At 60.8% G+C, this 16,802-nt stretch overlaps 1 protein-coding gene across 5 annotated transcripts in view; it reads right to left on the reverse strand.

Annotated features, from left to right (window-relative positions):
- SRCIN1 (SRC kinase signaling inhibitor 1) overlaps positions 1-16,802 on the reverse strand; it is a 236,558-nt gene that overhangs the window by 142,134 nt on the left and 77,622 nt on the right. For 3 of the 5 annotated variants that reach the window (XM_089773935.1, XM_089773936.1, XM_089773933.1), the window contains one exon: positions 5,860-5,922. The exons of the other annotated variants lie outside the window; for them this stretch is intronic. The gene's annotated coding sequence lies outside the window, so the exon portion shown is untranslated. The remainder of the gene's footprint in view (positions 1-5,859; positions 5,923-16,802) is intronic. 5 annotated transcript variants of the gene reach the window in all.

A 16,802-nucleotide genomic window follows, 5' to 3' on the forward strand; every position in this document is an offset into this window, starting at 1 on the left:
GCGTGACGTGCCTCCACCCTGCAAACCCACAGGACCCGGGCTCTGTCCCCAGCCGCATCCTCAGGCGTGTGCCCGGCACGCTCGCTGGCCTGAGCCGGCCGGATTGCAGGGCAGAAGGAAGCAGGGCTTGGACCCGTGCCTGGCTGGAGCCTAGCATCTGTGGGCAGGGTGGACAGACCCCCGGATTTGGCTACGCTGCCGGGAAAAAACCAGCCTGGCCAGGAGTCTCAGAGCGGATCGGCTGACTTGGGCTCCCACTGTGGGGTCCAAGGAGCGACACAGACCTGCCCACGTGGGCCCTCAGACCTGCTCTTCTTGCTGACACGTGGCAGAGGCAGCCACGCCTGTCTATTTCAACAAAAACACCCAGGAGGAGCCCTGTGGCACCTTGGAGACAAAGAGTTTCTTAGGGACTACGTGTCCGTGGGCTGCGGCTCATGCCCACAGAGGCCCCCTCTCTCATCCTGGGGGCAAAGGTTACACCCTGCGCCTGTCTGCCTGCTCTCTCCCCCCCCCAACTGCCTCTGTAACCCACACACCCAGTGTGGTGCTCTGTCCCATGCACTTGCACCACGTACCACGAGAGATAAGAACAGGGGAGCGCGACAGCCTCAGCTAAGAGCCAGCTGATTTTATAGCTCACACTGTAGCGGCTCCTGCACTAAGCTCCAGAGAACCCAGGTTCAAATCCGCCCCGTGGCTGTTACACCTCCCCTTTATAGGGAGGGTCGCTGCTTTACCCCGTGCCACGCTGCTGCTTTGCCCTCGTGGCAGAAAGGAAGGGCGAGGGCCCATTCCTATTTCGTGGAGGGAACTGAAGCCCCGAGACATGATCTGGTCTCAGCGGGAGGATGGTGTCCACGCCGGGCACCGCATTTCAGGCAAGAGGCAGGCACACCGGAGAGGGTCCAGAGAAGAGCAACAAAAACGATGAAACGTCTAGCGCATGGGATCCCAAACTGGGGGGCATGCCCCCCTGGCAGGGCATGAAGAAATTCCAGGGGGGGTGCAAGGCGATCCCCCCCCCCCCGTTAATCCCCTCCCCAATTTTGCTGCTATTTTTGTTTTTCATCCCTGGTCAGTTCCTTTTTTTTCCCCCCTCAACAAGTTTTGCTGCTATTCTTTTTTGGAGGGGGGCCTGAGGGTTTCTCAAAAATCAAAAAGGGGGCGTGATGCCGAAAAGTTTGGGAACCACTGGGAGAACATGACCTGTGAGGGACGATTGAAAGGTCCGGCAAAGAGAAACGTGAGAGCAGCTTTCAAGTACCGAAAAGGGTGTTACAAGGAAGAGGGAGAAAAATTGTTCTTCCTGGCCTCGGAGGATAGTACAAGAAGCAAGGGGCTTAAACTGCAGCAAGGGAGGTTGAAGTTGGACCTTAGGAAAAACTTCCTGCCTGTCACAGCGGTTGAACGTTGGAGTAAATTGCCTGGGGGAGTTGTAGAATCTCCATTGCTGGAGATATTGAAGAGCAGGTTGGACAGACGCCTGTCAGGGATGAGCTGTCGCCTGGTTCTCACTGGCTGTGCTGGGAGGGGGTGTGTGATTTTTCACACCCCTGAGCCAGAAAGCTGCAGAGCAGTGATGTACCAGGGGAACAGCGCCTGGCGCTAAAAGCAGGGCACTCAAAGGCAGCCTCTCGAGCGGGCTAGGAGATGCTTTTCTCCCGGGAGGACCCTTGTGCGTGGTGTGTCAGACACACATTCCCAACGCTGATGGAGCCTTTAGAAGGAAACGAACAGGAAGAGGCAAACGACCAGGACCGGGTGAGCATGACAGGGCTGTACCGGTGCGTTCGGAGGTCCTTCCGTCGCTGGAGTCCTTCCATTGCTGGAGACAAGCGGCCAGCAGGTTGGGACCTTTGAAAGGGGGACCTCAGCCAACGTGGCGGAAAACCCTGGGAAAGCCCCTGACAGGAGCTAGGCGAAGACCTGGCGAATTAGAGCACTTGTGACCGACTGTGTGTCTGGAGCCGTTTGTTCCCAATAGTCTTCCCCTCTGTCACCAGCACAGCTGAGCTGTGAGAGAGACGGGGGCTTTTCAGCTTGGAAAAGAGGAGACTACGGTGGGGAGGTCTATAAAATCATGCCTGGCGTGGAAAAAGTGAATACGGAAAAATGATTCACTTGTTCCCAGAACATAAGAACTAGGGACCACCCGATGAAATGAATAAGCAGCAGGTTTAAAACAAACCAAAGGATGTTTTTCTTCACTCGGTGCACAGTCAACCTGTGGAACTCCTCGCCAGAGGATGTTGCGAAGACTAGGACTTTTAACAGGGTGCAAAAAAGAGCTAGATAGATTCATGGAGGTTGGGTCCATCAATGGCTGTTAGCCAGGATGGGTAGGAACAGTGTCCTTAGCCTCTGTGTGTCTGGGAATGGGTGAAAGGGGAGGGATCACTGATGATTCCCTGTTGTGTTCCCTCCCTCTGGGGCATCTGGCATTGGCCGCTGTTGGCAGACAAGACACTGGACTGGATGGACCTTTGGTCTGACCCCGTCTGGCCGTTTTGATGTTCTTATGAGAAGAAACGTTTTCCTCTTGTCACTGCGGAGCTGTAGCTAAGTCAGGGCTGGTGCTGTCAGGTTGCTGCTGCACAACCGGGACAAACAAAACAGCCCCACGGCCAGGACAGCCAAATGCCTCCTAATTCCAGCCCTCCCGAGGAGCGAACCAGCCAGGAACTAGCCACCGGCTCAGCCTTCTTCTGGGCTCTCACGGGCTTGGTTCCTCCACACCCCAGGTCCCGTCCAGCATGAAACTGGGAATCCCGCAGCCCCTCAGCCCAGCCGTTCTCAGCCCGTGTTGACCCCACGACGACATTCGGTGGCCCTGGGTAGCAATTCTGGGATCCAGGACCGTCCATGGGACCAACGCCGACGCATTGGAGTGACCGATTTACACTGGACCTGGGCTCATACCTGGCCAGGCCTGGGGCACCCCCTCCGAATTGGGATTGCCTCTTGCGAGGGGCCCCGAACGCCCAGTGCCCTGTCCCAAGGAAGCACGTTTGCAAGCCAGCTGAGCGCAAACACACAAGCCCTTCTGAGCCAGGAGTTTCATGCCACATACAATTCTGGCTCTGCAGACCAGACAAAGCAAAGGTTTGCCCCCCGCCCGGCAGGTTCCTCCACAGATGCTGCGAGCAGCCACTCCCTGGCCAGCCCCTCACCTGTCACGCTGGGGGATGTCGCAAGTCAACAAGCTGTCTGCCCGGAGGACACGCCGTTGTATCGGGCTGTCTGGTTGCCTGGCATTTTGCCCCCAGATGGCAGGGCCGGAGTAGGGGCCAATATTCCTTCGGCCACCACGCGCTTGGCTCTGCCCTTTTTCCTACAGCGGCGCAGCAAAGCACAAAGCAACACATACACACCCGGTTTTGCTAGGCACAGCAACGCTTCAAACACACACACACCCCCCAAGCAGCGAGCCCGGCCCAGCGGCTAGATCTCCTGCGGCCCGTCTTACAGCTGGGGGTACGGAGACGAGAAATCACACGAGACGGCGACGCGGAGCAAAGCTGCGACTGGCGTCCCGCATTCCCGACACCTGCCCTGGACAGCGGCAAAAGTTCAGCGGCCTCTCGTGCCCTGCCTCAGAGCAAGGATTCGGGAGCGGGTGAGACCCCCCACTCCGCCTGGCAGACTGCCTCCCAGCCCCCTCGCCGTTGCAAGTCTTGTTTACACTAGGAACGCACCCCTTGGCACAAGCCCGTAGCGCGGATGGGCACGCCAGAGCATGGCCCAACGCCGCTCACCCCACCACTGGCGTGTGCCCCCCCAACCCCCAGCGTAGAAACCGTGAGCCACAGGTCTGAGGGCACCGCTCCAGCCTGAGCTAAAAGCCAGCCAGCTCCCAGCGAAAGCTGTAGAGCAAACTCCTTCTGTGTCCCTGCAAGCCCAGGAGTGGGCAAGAAACAGCTGCCCCACCAGGACCCTCCGGTACAGAGCAACCCCCTCCTGTCCCAGGAGGAGGGGGAGGCTTTGTATGCTGCCTCCAGCCCCAGCACAATGTCTCAGTTCCTATTGTCCAGAAACACCCCCGCGCCCGGAGCAGAGCCACAGGGAACAGCCAGCTACTTTGAGCAGCCTGGGGCTGCTGACAGGCAGGGAAACCTGCATCAGGGTCCTGCAGGGCTGCTGGCTGGGAGTCACCTAGGGAAGCGCCTCCCATACACAGCCTGGGACCCCACCTCCTCCATATCCCCCAACTCCCTGCCCCAGGCCACCACCCCAACCCTCTGCACCCCGTCCCTCAGATCACAACTCCCGCCCAGACCCTGCACTCTCCCTTACGCCCCTCCCCCAGGCCAGAATCCTCTCCTGCCCCCAGACCCCTACTAGATCCTGCGCCCCAAACCCCTGCCCCAGGTCACAACCCCCCTTTTCACCCAAACTCCCTCTCAGTCCCCACTCCCTCTCCTGCACCCCAGTCTCCTCCCCCGAGCTCCCTTCTGCACCCAGCCTCCTGCCCAGACCCCGCACACACCCCCATAGAAAAGTGCAGCCCTTCACCCCTTACCAAAATCTGATTGGTGTGCCCCCCCCATCAATAATTACTGCTCCACCCTTGCTGTAAGTGGCCGACGTGCCACTACATAGGACACTGAACCACGCCCAGCAGGTGGGTGGGTTACAACCCCACTCGACTGCAGTGCAGACAGACCCTGTGTTCACACCAGGGCCGCTGAAGCAAGAATCGCTAAAACCCCAGTAGGCAAAGGTCTGGGAAGACCCTGCCCCCCTGAAGTCAACAGCAAAACCCCCAATGGGACTTCAACTGGGCCAGGAATGTACCCAAAGTCCTGTGAAGACACGGCGCAGCCGGCAGGCCTCACTTCTGAACCCGCACTGTAAGGACACCAAGACAACGGGCCAGACGCCGCATGAAGCGAGCTGGAGATCCTTACGGACATTCCGAGCGCCGGGGGCAGCCATCCGCCCCTTCGAGACGGCTCTCAGGAAAGCACGCTTGGGATCCAGGCAGGGACGCGATGGGTTTGGAGACGCAGCGAGCGGTTGACGCCCTCGCCGCCGATTGACAAGACTCGAATGCAGTTTTCGCTTTAATAAATACCTAATAAGCCCCCCCCCCCTTTGCTGCAGCCGCCTCCCCGCGATGCAAAACACCCAGATGTTGGAGGCCGACAGACGCGCCCGCCGTACAATTCAAATCTATTATTTTGACAGACCCAGTAGGGGAAGCGCCCGTGAATTTCGCCAGCTTCCAACTTGTGTTTTGAACCCTCCCTGCCAAGCGTGTTCCCACCTCTGCTCGGCTAAGGATTCTGGTTGTTCTGCCTCTTCACAGGAAACCAACCGGATCGACGGGTTTCTCCCTCTGTATCCGCCCCCCACCCCCACCTGGAAAATCCTCATGCAGCGATCCAGCAGCGGCCATATCCGCTGGGTGGGCCAACCAAAGACCACCCCTCGGGGAAAAGCCCAAGGTGTCTGCAGTTATAGCTGGGGGGGCGCAAGACGACATTCCAACTCGGGACCATCCACCAATTTTCCCTCTCCACCGATTTTCCGCCTCCACCCAGGATGGGGCTCTGGTGGTTTCAGAGGACCAGAAATCAAGACCCGTCCCTATAAAGTCCCACATTCCAGGTTCGTCCCCCGACACGAATCATCAGGCGCTGGAATATCAGAAAAGACGGTTCCCGTGCCCCTGCCCACGGGTTTCCCACAAAGTGTAGCCAAGACCAGCAGACCAGGTTTGGGTGCGGATGCTGCAGTAATCTGTGTGGGAGGGGTAGGGAGGTGGAGATGAAACATTCAACATTTAACAAGAGGGACGTGGTGGGGGGGGGCACTGCCAGCCCTTCCCCCCACCCACCCCCGACATTTACTAACCTGGTGACTTTAAACAAAGGGAACAGAGTCCTGGCTTCTTTCCACCTGCAACTCGATGGAGCCCTGGTTAAGGACAGGAAAGGAGGAAATTTATGAATGAACACAAGCCAGAAGGCAAAGTTTGCCAGGGATGGAGGGGTGGGGAAAATAAATGAATAAATCAGGCTACACGGAGCGAAAACACAAGAGCAGCAGGAGAAAGAATCCCATCAGGAAATAAAACCAGCGAAAGAGAGAGAGAGGAGACCGGCTGTAGTTTTACACCTCGCGTCTTGTGGTCTCCACTCACCGCCGGCGACCACGGGCAAGGACAACCGCCCAGGGACGCCCGCACACGCCGCACGTACGTGGTACAATTCACACGCCCGCGCACAGAGCGCGCCGTGTACGGCTAGTCACACGGACCCAGCTTGCACGCCGGCCTGCTTCCTACTGTCCGCCCAAAGAAACCACTGCTGTCTCGCACAGGAAAACATACGCACACACACAGACACACAACACACACACACACACACACACACCCCAAACAGAAGACCACGTCACGAGCCACAGTCCTGAGAGTGCCCGGGCTGCTTTGACCCCGGCACACAGTCACAGCAAGGAGAACCCATGCAGACGGCGGGAAGGGGGGTGCAGAAACGGCCAGGCCCTTGGGGGGCAGCCAGGGAACATGACACAGGGGCTCTCCAGGCACCGAAGGGAGAGATGCCGGCATGGAGAGAGAGCGCCCCCTACAGCTACTCATGGGCTGGCTCCATGTGGCTTCTACTTTAACCCCCAGCCACACCGGTCGCGTATACAAAGTCCGGGGGCTTGGAAGGGAAATATCCCAAACACCGGCCTACAGGAGAACTTTGCAGCTGGAGCAGAAGGTGCTCTCCACTGGTGTGTGTGTGGCCGGGTTTGTGGGCACTAGGGGGTGTACACATGTTGGGGGGAGCAGGGTCAGAGACCACAGAACTCTCGGAGGTGAAGAAGAAACCCCTTTCCGACCAAGGTCCTTGCCTGGCCTAGTCAGGCCGACTCCACGGGAATCCGCAAAGCGATGCTGATTTGTGCCCGGGAAGATCTGGTCTGTGGCTTTTGGGCGTTTTCTGGCAGTGGAAACTGGGGGGGAAGGACTGAGCCTCCAACTCTGCAGTGATGGCCCAGAAACGTGCCCCCGGGCAGGCGGGGCCAGCTAACGAAACGGCCGCACGCCAGCCTGAAATGTGGGAGGAATTTACGCGTCCTACAGGCCCTGTCCTACCGCAGCCCGGGGCCCTGCCTGCTCTTCCAACACCTGCGGCCACGGCACGCCCACGTCCTTCCGCCTGCGCGTCAGTGCGTTGGCCTTGGCCCGCCACCCCCGTGGGGATGGAAACGTGGCGCAGGAGAGCTAAAGACGCCCCCGCCCCTGCCGGATCCCTGATGAACCCCTGGATCGAAAAGCCTTTTGACCGGGTACAACCCGTGCCAGGCGCAGGGCCGCGTGGCCCCAGCCCACCCCTTTGAGCCTTTGTTTTTAGGGACTGGGGCTGTTTTCTTCTCCCGTCTGCGCGTGGCCAGGCTGAGCGGTGGGAGTAGGGGGGAGGCGAGGAGGCCTCGGCGCTCACAAGAGCCTCATTCTTTCAGGGCTGGCAGCAAAGTGGCGCACGCCCTGCGACTTGGCTTCTCTCCTCTTCCCCCTCCACATCCTCACAGGGGCATCAGTCTTCCCGTCACGGCCCCGGTGGTTCAGACAAGTGGCACCGCTGAATCCCGCCCGCTGGCCCGTGCTGCTCAGTGGCAACCCTGGTGGCGCGTGCCTCAGTTTCCCTGGGGACGGTACCCTGCCCGGCTGCGGGTGGGAGTTTGGGGTGTGACTCTCACGGAGGGGGGTGCCCCTTCTTAGCACGTACCCAATAGCTCAGGCTGTCCTGCAGAAGGGGACAAAGGGGGGGACAGGGCTGGGGCCGGTTGCTGGGTGGGTGAGGGAGTCTTGGCTGGTGGAGGATGCAGGGAGGGGCCCAGGTCGCTGGCTCGGGGCCCCCCCTCCCCAAGATGGATTGTACTGACGGCTCCTGGTTCCTGTGTTAACACGTCTGGGCTCCGCTTCTGTTCCACTTGCTGCCTGAGAGTCACACGTGACGCGGATGGAGGTGCAGGGCCCGGAGACTCCCCCACACTCTGTGACACGGGCCTTCTCTGGGGTCCCAAGTGAGGCCTGATCTACACCACACCCATAACCAAGCCGGTGACCTTAGTGGCACATGGGACAGGGGCAGCATGGCCCAGTGGGTAGGGCACAGGACTGGGAGTAGCAAGGTGCTAACCCCCCTCCGCCACCGACTCTGGTGCATGACCCTGGGCAAGTCACGTCTGCTCTCTGTACCCTGTTTCTCCTCCCATCCTTCCTGGGCCTTGTCGACTTGGGGCAGAGCCGCGGATCGCACAGCACCTAGCACGGAGCCCTAGTCTCAGTTGGGACCTCCAGGGGGGAAGGTAGAAAGGCTCCAGCGTGGAGATGGGTCTGACGTCTTGGCAGACCGACAGCTCCAAAGCTTGGGCCAGGCTCGAAAGCCAAAACATTCCAAGGTGGGTCCCTGCCGGTCGGGACCTGCCTACAAGCAGCCGGATTTCTCCAGAAGGTGAGGACTTCCTCGGCCGGCATAAACTAAGGCTGAGTTGGTCCCTAACAGCCAGAGCGTCCTCCCCCGGCCAGAGGGCAGTGGCAGGGAGGGTGGGACGGTTACTGTGACTTAGCACATCAGCAACTCTTGATTCAGCAACATGCTTTACTTTAAGCACCCTGGAAGAGGGGGTGCCGCAGCTAGGGAAAGGGATGTGTTCTTAGCATGTGCTGGTCAGCACACGGGAAGGGGCGGAGCTAGGGAAAGGGGTGTGTTCTTAGCATGTGCTGGTCAGCACACGGGAAGGGGCGGAGCTAGGGAAAGGGGGGTGTTCTTAGCATGTGCTGGTCAGCACACGGGAAGGGGCGGAGCTAGGGAAAGGGGGGTGTTCTTAGCATGTGCTGGTCAGCACACGGGAAGGGGCGGAGCTAGGGAAAGGGGGGTGTTCTTAGCATGTGCTGGTCAGCACACGGGAAGGGGCGGAGCTAGGGAAAGGGGTGTGTTCTTAGCATGTGCTGGTCAGCACATGGGAAGGGGCGGAGCTAGGGAAAGGGGTGTGTTCTTAGCATGTGCTGGTCAGCACACGGGAAGGGGCGGAGCTAGGGAAAGGGGTGTGTTCTTAGCATGTGCCGGCCAGCACATGGGAACCAACATGGGGAGAAAATCTTAGCGAAGACAAGACACTTTGTCGTCCGGACACGTTAGCCGGTCCAGGCAGACTCTAGACTGCCCTGCCCTTGGTCTTTACCTTGCCCGGCTCACTCACGTGTGTAAGCTACCAGCTGCCTTGCCTTTACGCCGGCGGGTCAGGTAGCGGCTGTTCGCTAGCACAAGGCAAGAAGGCGAGGCCCCGAATTTCTACAGGACTTAAACTGGCGGATGAGAAAAGACTGAAAAATTCCCCCTGCTCTTGTCTTTGATTTCCCCCCTCCCTCCCTGCAGATCCAGAGAAACAGAGAGAATGCCAGTGAGAGAGAGGAGGGTGTGTGTGTGTGTGTGTGTGTGTGTGTGTGTGTGTGTGTGTGTGTGTGTGTGTGTGTGTGTGTGTAGGGGGGGGGGGGTTGCCTGCTTTCCTCATCCTCCCCAGACTGCGGGAACCGTTCGAAACCTCTCGGAGACGTGGCTGCGCCTAAGTGCTCGGCTGAAATGGGCCATCTGCAGGCGAAGGCAGCGTTTAAGTTCAATTGTGTTCACTGCGGGTTGCTGCTGGAATTTTAATTCGTGGCGCCGAGGCGACGGGGTTCATTCATGCTCGCACCTTTTTTTATCCACCTTGTGGAGGGTGGTCAGACCTTGGCTGGTCACTGGTAAATACAGGGGAGCAGCTGGAGCAGATAAGCACGGAGAGGCCTTATTTTCATGCAGCCATGCTGCAAAACCCTGGTCTTTCGACCACTGTTCCCTCGAATGTTTTTCCACCCATGTGCGGAATGCATTTTGTTTTGTGCACCAAGGCAGGTGCAGATGTGCACCACCATTCAAAACACAGGCTGCCAGCTGCTGCTGGTCTGTGGGCAGGTTGCTAATCATCTGGGCAGCATCTGACTCTCTCCTGGGCGGCCGCCCCAGTGCTTAGCTTAGAGGGAGCCCTGCTCTCCACCCGACAGCTTATTCACCCTGTTTTGTAACTGGATCCCGCCCGGGGGGGGCAGAGCACACAGACGCCCTGGCTGAGCCGCACTCGGAACTGGGGAAATCCCGGCTCATGAGCGGACTTTGCAAAGTCACGTATCAACAAACCAGTCACGCTGGAGCAGTGGTCCGTGGACCAGCAGTTGAGAACCACAGTGGCCTGTTCATTGTGTCATTCAGGGTCCGTTATTTCCAGGAGCACACGGGAGGAGAGTTGTCGCTCTCAGAGTTAGTAACAGATCCACCGTGGGCTTTAAGGTAGAGCAGAGGTGGGGGCCCTTTTCCCGCCGGGGGCCCCTGACCTACAGAAAAATCAGTCGGGGGCCGCACACAAGTAAGAAGCAAAACAGAACCCCCTCGGCCCCCTGCTCCCAAGTAAGATGCAACCCTCCCCCCCAAAGCCCCTCAACAACAATGAAACCCCCCTCGCTCACACCCAGTGCGGGGTGCGGTCCTGGCCAGCCCTCGGGCGCGCTCCAGCCCGTGGGAGGAGCCCAGATGAAGACGCGGGACGGATCGAATGAAGCAGGGAGCTGGATCCGGCCCGTGGCCCGGAGGTTCCCCACTCCGGGCTTGGAGCCCACCCCCCTATTGTGCGGAGGGCACATGCAAAGAGACAGCCCCGGCCCCAGAGAGCTTCCAGGCCAAACACCAGACCCACGTAGTGCGAGGGAAGAACGTAGCCGTATCCCCCTTTCCCAGCTGGGGCGGGGAGTGACGGGCAGAGCGAGCCGGCCCCTGCCCCAACCGCAAGACGGTCCCTGACTTCGCGGCAGGAATGGAGTGGCCCAGCCCGGCCTCTGCTCTGACATCGCTGGGATCCAGACGGGCGAGGCCCCCCCCCAGGTGTGTGCAAGTCCTCCAAGGAGGCAGGAAGAGAGACAAGCTCTTTCTGGTTCAGTGCCAAAGAGACTCCTTCCCATGACTGAGGTCTCCAGTTCACGGCGCGGGCTTGGCTTGGCCGGGGCGGGGACAGGAAAGGCGGGTTCGGGGGTCTCCACTTGGCAGTCCTGCCACCGTGCCCTGCTATTGCATCTTTCAGCCCAGGGTCTCAAAGAGCAGCGTGGTCAAAAAGGGACTGAGGCGGCCTCAGAGCTGGCTCGACTCTGCCACCGAACTACTAGGGGACCTTGGTCAAGTCACTTCCCCGCCCCGAGCCTGGGCTTCCCAGGAAACAGCACGGACAGCCCTGCTCCAAGCGCTGGGACCCTAAAGGAGGAGGGCTGGTTACTGGGAGGCAGTGTCCTGCCACTCCCTGCGAGGCTGAGCGACTCTCCCAGGCTCCCAGCAGCCCTCCAACTCCCTTCTGCGCCCACTGGACTTTCAGCCCCCCGCCTGCAGTGCTGCAGGGAGGCACCGCTCTGCAAAACGCCCGCACAGGACACGTGCCAGGGGGCTCAGCCCTCGCCGAGGCAGCTGGCCTGCGCTTTGCACTCAGCCCCCCACACCAGTAGCCCGTCTGAAGGGGCAGGAGAGGGGGGGTTTGCCTCCAAGGACAATCAGAAAGCTACCGCCAGCAGTTTCTATTCACCTGAATACACCCCAGGAAACCGCTCTGAGCTCGGGGCGCTCCCTGTCCCCCGCCAGAGCCGGTCTCACCGGGGGGCGGGCAAACGGAGGTAACGTGAGGAGCTGTGGCCCCTGCCGCCCAGGGCTCACCTTAGGGAAAGCCCCCCCCCCAGGTGAGTCCCGGAGCAGCCCCCAGCCCGGTTCATGCCGGGGGCCAGGGCCACGCGAGCCGCGGAGATGGGGGGGGCACATCCAACGGGGCAGCATCGGGGCGCTGCTCTTCCCGGTTCCTCCGGAGGAAGGAGGGACGGGAGAGGAGCGGGGGAGGGGGGTCTCTCCTTCGCAGTGTCCTTGAGTGTCCTTCCCCGGCTTTGCTTTTCACGCAGTGCAGCGGATGAGGAGAGATTGAAAAATCCCAAATTGCTGTCTTCTTTGATCCCCCCCTCCCCCCCCCCGCAGAGCCGGGGAAGGGGGGGCAGGAAACCAGCCCCAGGGAGAGAGACGCGCTCCGGCGCTGAACAGCCCCCAGCCCCCCCATCTTTGTCTTTTTCACCCCCTCCCCCCCCCCAACATGCCCAAAAACCCCAGGGCCAGCCTTGGCGGGGAGGAGGCAGCAATCGCCCGGGGCCCTGCGCCACAGGGGGCCCCGCACAGCTCAGCCCTCGGCTTCAGCCCCGGTGGGGGGGGGGGGTTGAGGCTGGCGGCCTCGGGCCCCAGCACGTGGGAGGCCGGCCCTGCCTGGCTTTGCACCCCTCAAACCTGCCTAGGGCCCCCAGGGCTGGAGGAATCACTGCCCTGCCGGGGTAACTTCAAGGGCCCACCCCACAAGAGACAGTCTCAAGACACAAGGGATGGGGGGAGGGTATTGCCCCCCTGCAGAGGAATGGGGGGGGCTAGGCACGCACCACGAACAACCGGCGGCCCCTGCCAGGCAGGCCACTGGCCTTTGATCTCCAGGGGCTTCTCTTCCAGCTGTATCCCCCCTCCCCTCCCTGTGCCCTGCAGCCAGCCTGGCAGCAAGCCCCTCCAAGAGCCCCCACGCGGGGAAAACCCCGGGGTACGGTGCGGAGAGTCTGCCAGGAGCCCACGGGCGGGCGGAGAGCCCCCAACCCACCCCCCGGAGCAGGGAGCAGGCGGGCAGGGCTGGGACGCCGGCTGACAGGCCCAGGAGCTGGCAGACGCGCTGTTTGGTCTGGGCAATGTGGTTTTAATGAGCCATATAATGCTCTTCAAATTATGTCGGAATCATTAATTTCCCCGCAACGAGGCAGATCCCTCAGTCCTGAGGCCGTCGCCGGCTCGCCGAGCGTGGGCCCTTCTCTCGCTCTCCTCCCCGGCCGTGGCGCACGCCTCGGCACGCACAAGCGAGCCCCCCTCCCCGGGCCTTTCAGTCAAAGGGCAGCGGGGAAGCCGCCCCGGAGCCAGGAAGCAAAGTGGCGCCCGTGTGAGGGGGTGGTGGCGGGGACCTGCGTCAGGATCGAAACGCCCGGCGGCGAGCAAGGAGGGGGGATTGCAGGGCGAGAACCGGGCCCATGCTTCTCCCCAGTGGAGTGATTCGCCCGAGGACTGGGGGGCAGGGCGGTTAAAGTCTCTGTGCCCCCTGCCCTTGGGGACTCCCTGCCCCCGCCCTAGAAAATGGGGGATACTGAGGCCAGCGCAGGATGGAGGCTGGGGTTTTGTTGTGTCCCCAGAAGCTGCACCCCAGGGCAGGGAAGGCAGGGGGAAAACAGGGGGGAGGGGGGGGGCTAAGGCTGAAATAACCCTAAACTTGAGCAGTGGGGGGGGCCCCTAGGCCACATCCCAACAGCACGAGCTACGGAGGGAGGTTCCTTCCCAGGCCCGGCCGAGGGGGCAGCCCCAAGCTCGCTAGGGGAGGTGCTCTAGGAAAACTCTCCCCCGGCCTCCGGAGCCAGAGCGGGGCGTTCACATCGGCGTGTGGACGCTGCGGCTCGGACGGGGCCGGGCGACTCCCCCACCCTCAGGCCTGGGGGCTCAGGGCCTCCTTGGGGAGCGACGTCAGCTCCATGAGCCGGCACGGAGCCAGGCTGCGGCCGGGAGGGACCCGGCCTGGAGCCCCAGGGAAGCAGCCGAATGGGGGAAGGGGGGTGTGCCCCGCTCCCAGCGGCCAGAAAGCAGGAGTAGGGGGGATTTCAGCCCCTGCAAACTCCAGGCCTGGTTCCCCCTCTTCCCCTAAGGCGCTGGCTTTGAACAGGGACGAGCCGGCGGGCAGCACCGCACGTACAGGCTGTCTGCCCGCCCGGGTCCTGCCCGCCGGGGGGACGCTGCACCGCGGCCATGCCCACCCCCCGCACGCCGCCGAACCCCCTTTGCCGCCACCTCTCCGGGTGACGGTGCCACGCGGCCGCCGGGCACAGCGGGGCTGGCGCAGGTCTCCCTGCAGGCGTGGCTCGCACGTGGCTGCTAGCGGGGGGCTCCGGCAGATGAGTACAGGGAGACGGACACCGCAGCCCGCGAGCGCCCTCCGCCTGCTCCGTTCCCTGCGCCCTGCCCGGCACTGCTGACTCATCCAAGCCGGCTCTGCCTCCCCCGGCGCTTCCCCCCTGCCCTTCCCTCCCCTGCACGCGCTAGCGGCCTGGCCTTGCAGACATCCCCCTCTCTGGGACACCGCAGGGCAGGGGCCGGCGGGAAAGGCGAAGGTGCAACCAGGCAGGCGGTGCCGGAACGCCCATGGACCCTCAACGCCCAGCGGGGCGCACATGCCAGGTAAGCAGCTTCCCGAGGGCACACAGGTGAATAGAGCCCTAGGGACCGGCCCAGCCACCTCCTGCCCGCAAGCTGCTTCCTGCCCACCTCTGCTCCGGGGGGGGGAGGCGTTTCTGTGCCCCCTCCACAAATGAGAAAACTCAAGGCGCAGCAGGAGGAAGGGACTGGCCCGAAGGTCACAGAGGGAGCCGATGGAAGGGCCAAAAACTGAACCCAGCTCTTCCGAGCCCTGAGCATCACAGACCCAACCTTCCGCTCCGTCCCCCTCCCGTAGCAATTCCTAGGACAGAGGTGGGGAACCTCAGGCCCAGAGGCCAGATGTGGCCCCCGGCTTGCCTGGATCTGGCCCCCGAAGCTCAGGGCCCCCCCCCAGCATTAGGGAGCCCACGCTGGTGCTCTAGCTCCTTCCACTGCTCTACCATGGGGCTGGTGCGCATAGGGTTGCCAGGTGTCCGATTTTCACCTGGACAGTCCAGTAATTGCGCCCTCTGTCTGGTAACAAAACCCAGAAACATGTCCGGCATTTTCTGTTTTTCTCGGACGGAAGGCCAGCGGGGCGGAGGCGGCGGGAATGGGGAAATTTAAAGGCGCAGCAACCCCCTTTTTTTTTTTTTTTCTTCCCCAACGATTTTTTTCCCTACCAGGTTTGGGATTTTTTGTGAAGGTATCCGCCGGCAACCGTAGGAGCACACAACTGGCAGAGCCCACACCCGTCCGGCCCCCTGGGCCCCGGCTCAGCTTGTTAGCCTGAGTCACTGCCCACCCTGTCAGCTGAGCGCCGGGGCAGCCATCCAGGAATGAGTCAGGGGCTGCCCAGCTGATTATCAGTGCGCCCGTGGCCGCCAGCGTGTCTTGCTATTGGTGGTGCACATCTGCACCTGCCTTGGTGCGCAGAGCAACATTTATTCCGCACACGACTGGAAAAAAATTAGCGGTAAGATTACGGTCCACCCTGCTAAGCTCTATACCAGTCCGTGAGATTCACGCCTCCCTGGGCCCCCTGGTAGCCTCGACATAGGAGGCCCTGGGAGTCAATGAGGCAAGAGATGCCCATCCCAGAAGCTCCACACTAGGCCTATCTCCTCACGGGTCAGGCGGCCACAAGAGCCGTCTCCTCTCTGTAGGGTGGGGACCAGACTCGGAACAAAGGAAAACACTGGCACAATCGACGTGTCCGGCACCTACAACGCTGGGCGGCCTAGCAGCATTCAACAGCTCCTCCCTGTGAGAGCTCCTGGCTAAATTCCTAATCCCGGTGCCTCGCTCTCTGGGCCGGCAGAGCAGCTGTATCCCGGAGAGCAAACAGAGCAGCGGATCCTGGGGGGGGCGGATAGGTGGAGAGCACCCCCCTCGATTCTCCTGCACCAGAAGCTGGACAGTGGGGGGTTGCAAAAGTTCCCCCCAGTAGATCAGCAGGAAGTTTTGCCCCCATCCCAGCAGAATAGAAGCCAGCCCTCCTCTGCCAGCCCGTTACCAACCCCGCCGCAACCGATATGGACGGTTTCCCTCGGAGACGTCGGCATTCCCCAGCAACCTCTGTTGCCCAGAAAAGACACTGATCACTGGGGAGCACAGCTTCACGCACAGTCCCCAGTTTCTCTCCTGCCTGGAGAACAACCACCAAAGCCCGGCTGAGTCACCAGCAACGGCCACCCGGGCCTGTCGGTTCACCACTCCGGGTGCATCTACGCCGCAGCGTTTTCCTGGAGACACAACACTTGCGTCCACGCTGCCGTTGTGTTCTTTTGACGGAAAGTCGAAAGCACGGAGGGGTTTCCGACGGCGGGAAATCTCAGTCTACGGGGAAGATGCCTTTTGCCGAAAAAGCTCTTTCAGAAAAAGGCATGTGTGGCCGCGGAAGAGGGAGTTCTGTCGAAAGAAGAGGCCTTCAGGAAATAACACGGGCGCCCTGATGACCACTCTGTTCGGACGAATCCCAACAGAAATGCAAGAGAGGAGCCAATCACGTCGCTTTTTCTGTGTGGATGCTCTTTCGGAAGATGCTTTTCCGGAAGATCTCTTCCAGAAAAGCATCTTCCGAAAGAAGCCTGCAGTTGAGATGTAGCCTTAAAGGGGGTTTCCTCTGAACTTTGCCTCGCTGGTACCCTATGATGTAGTGTCAGTACCTTGCTGGTTGCTATTGTAACTGTCACTAGGCGGATTTGAACCTAGGACCACTGAAGCAGAGCCTAGGAGCCTCTATCCTCTGAGCTAAAAGCCAGCTGGCTCCTGGCCCATGCTGTAGATGTCTCTTGGTCTTAATTGTTGCTGTGGTCTAGGTACTGCCTTGCACAGTAACCACACTAGGTGAAGTAATAGACAGGTAGCCGTGTTAGTCTGGTCTTGCTGAAACAAAATACAGGACTCTGTAGCACTTTAAAGACTAACAAGACGGTTTATTAGGTGATGAGCTTTCGTGGGCCAGACCCACTTCCTCAGATCAAATAGTGGAAGTTTCTTGCCATTTCAACCAGGAAGGGCATTGTC

Source organism: Pelodiscus sinensis, chromosome 29 (assembly GCF_052426305.1).
Source record: "Pelodiscus sinensis isolate ZL-2025 chromosome 29, ASM5242630v1, whole genome shotgun sequence".
Classification (NCBI taxonomy): domain Eukaryota; kingdom Metazoa; phylum Chordata; order Testudines; family Trionychidae; genus Pelodiscus; species Pelodiscus sinensis.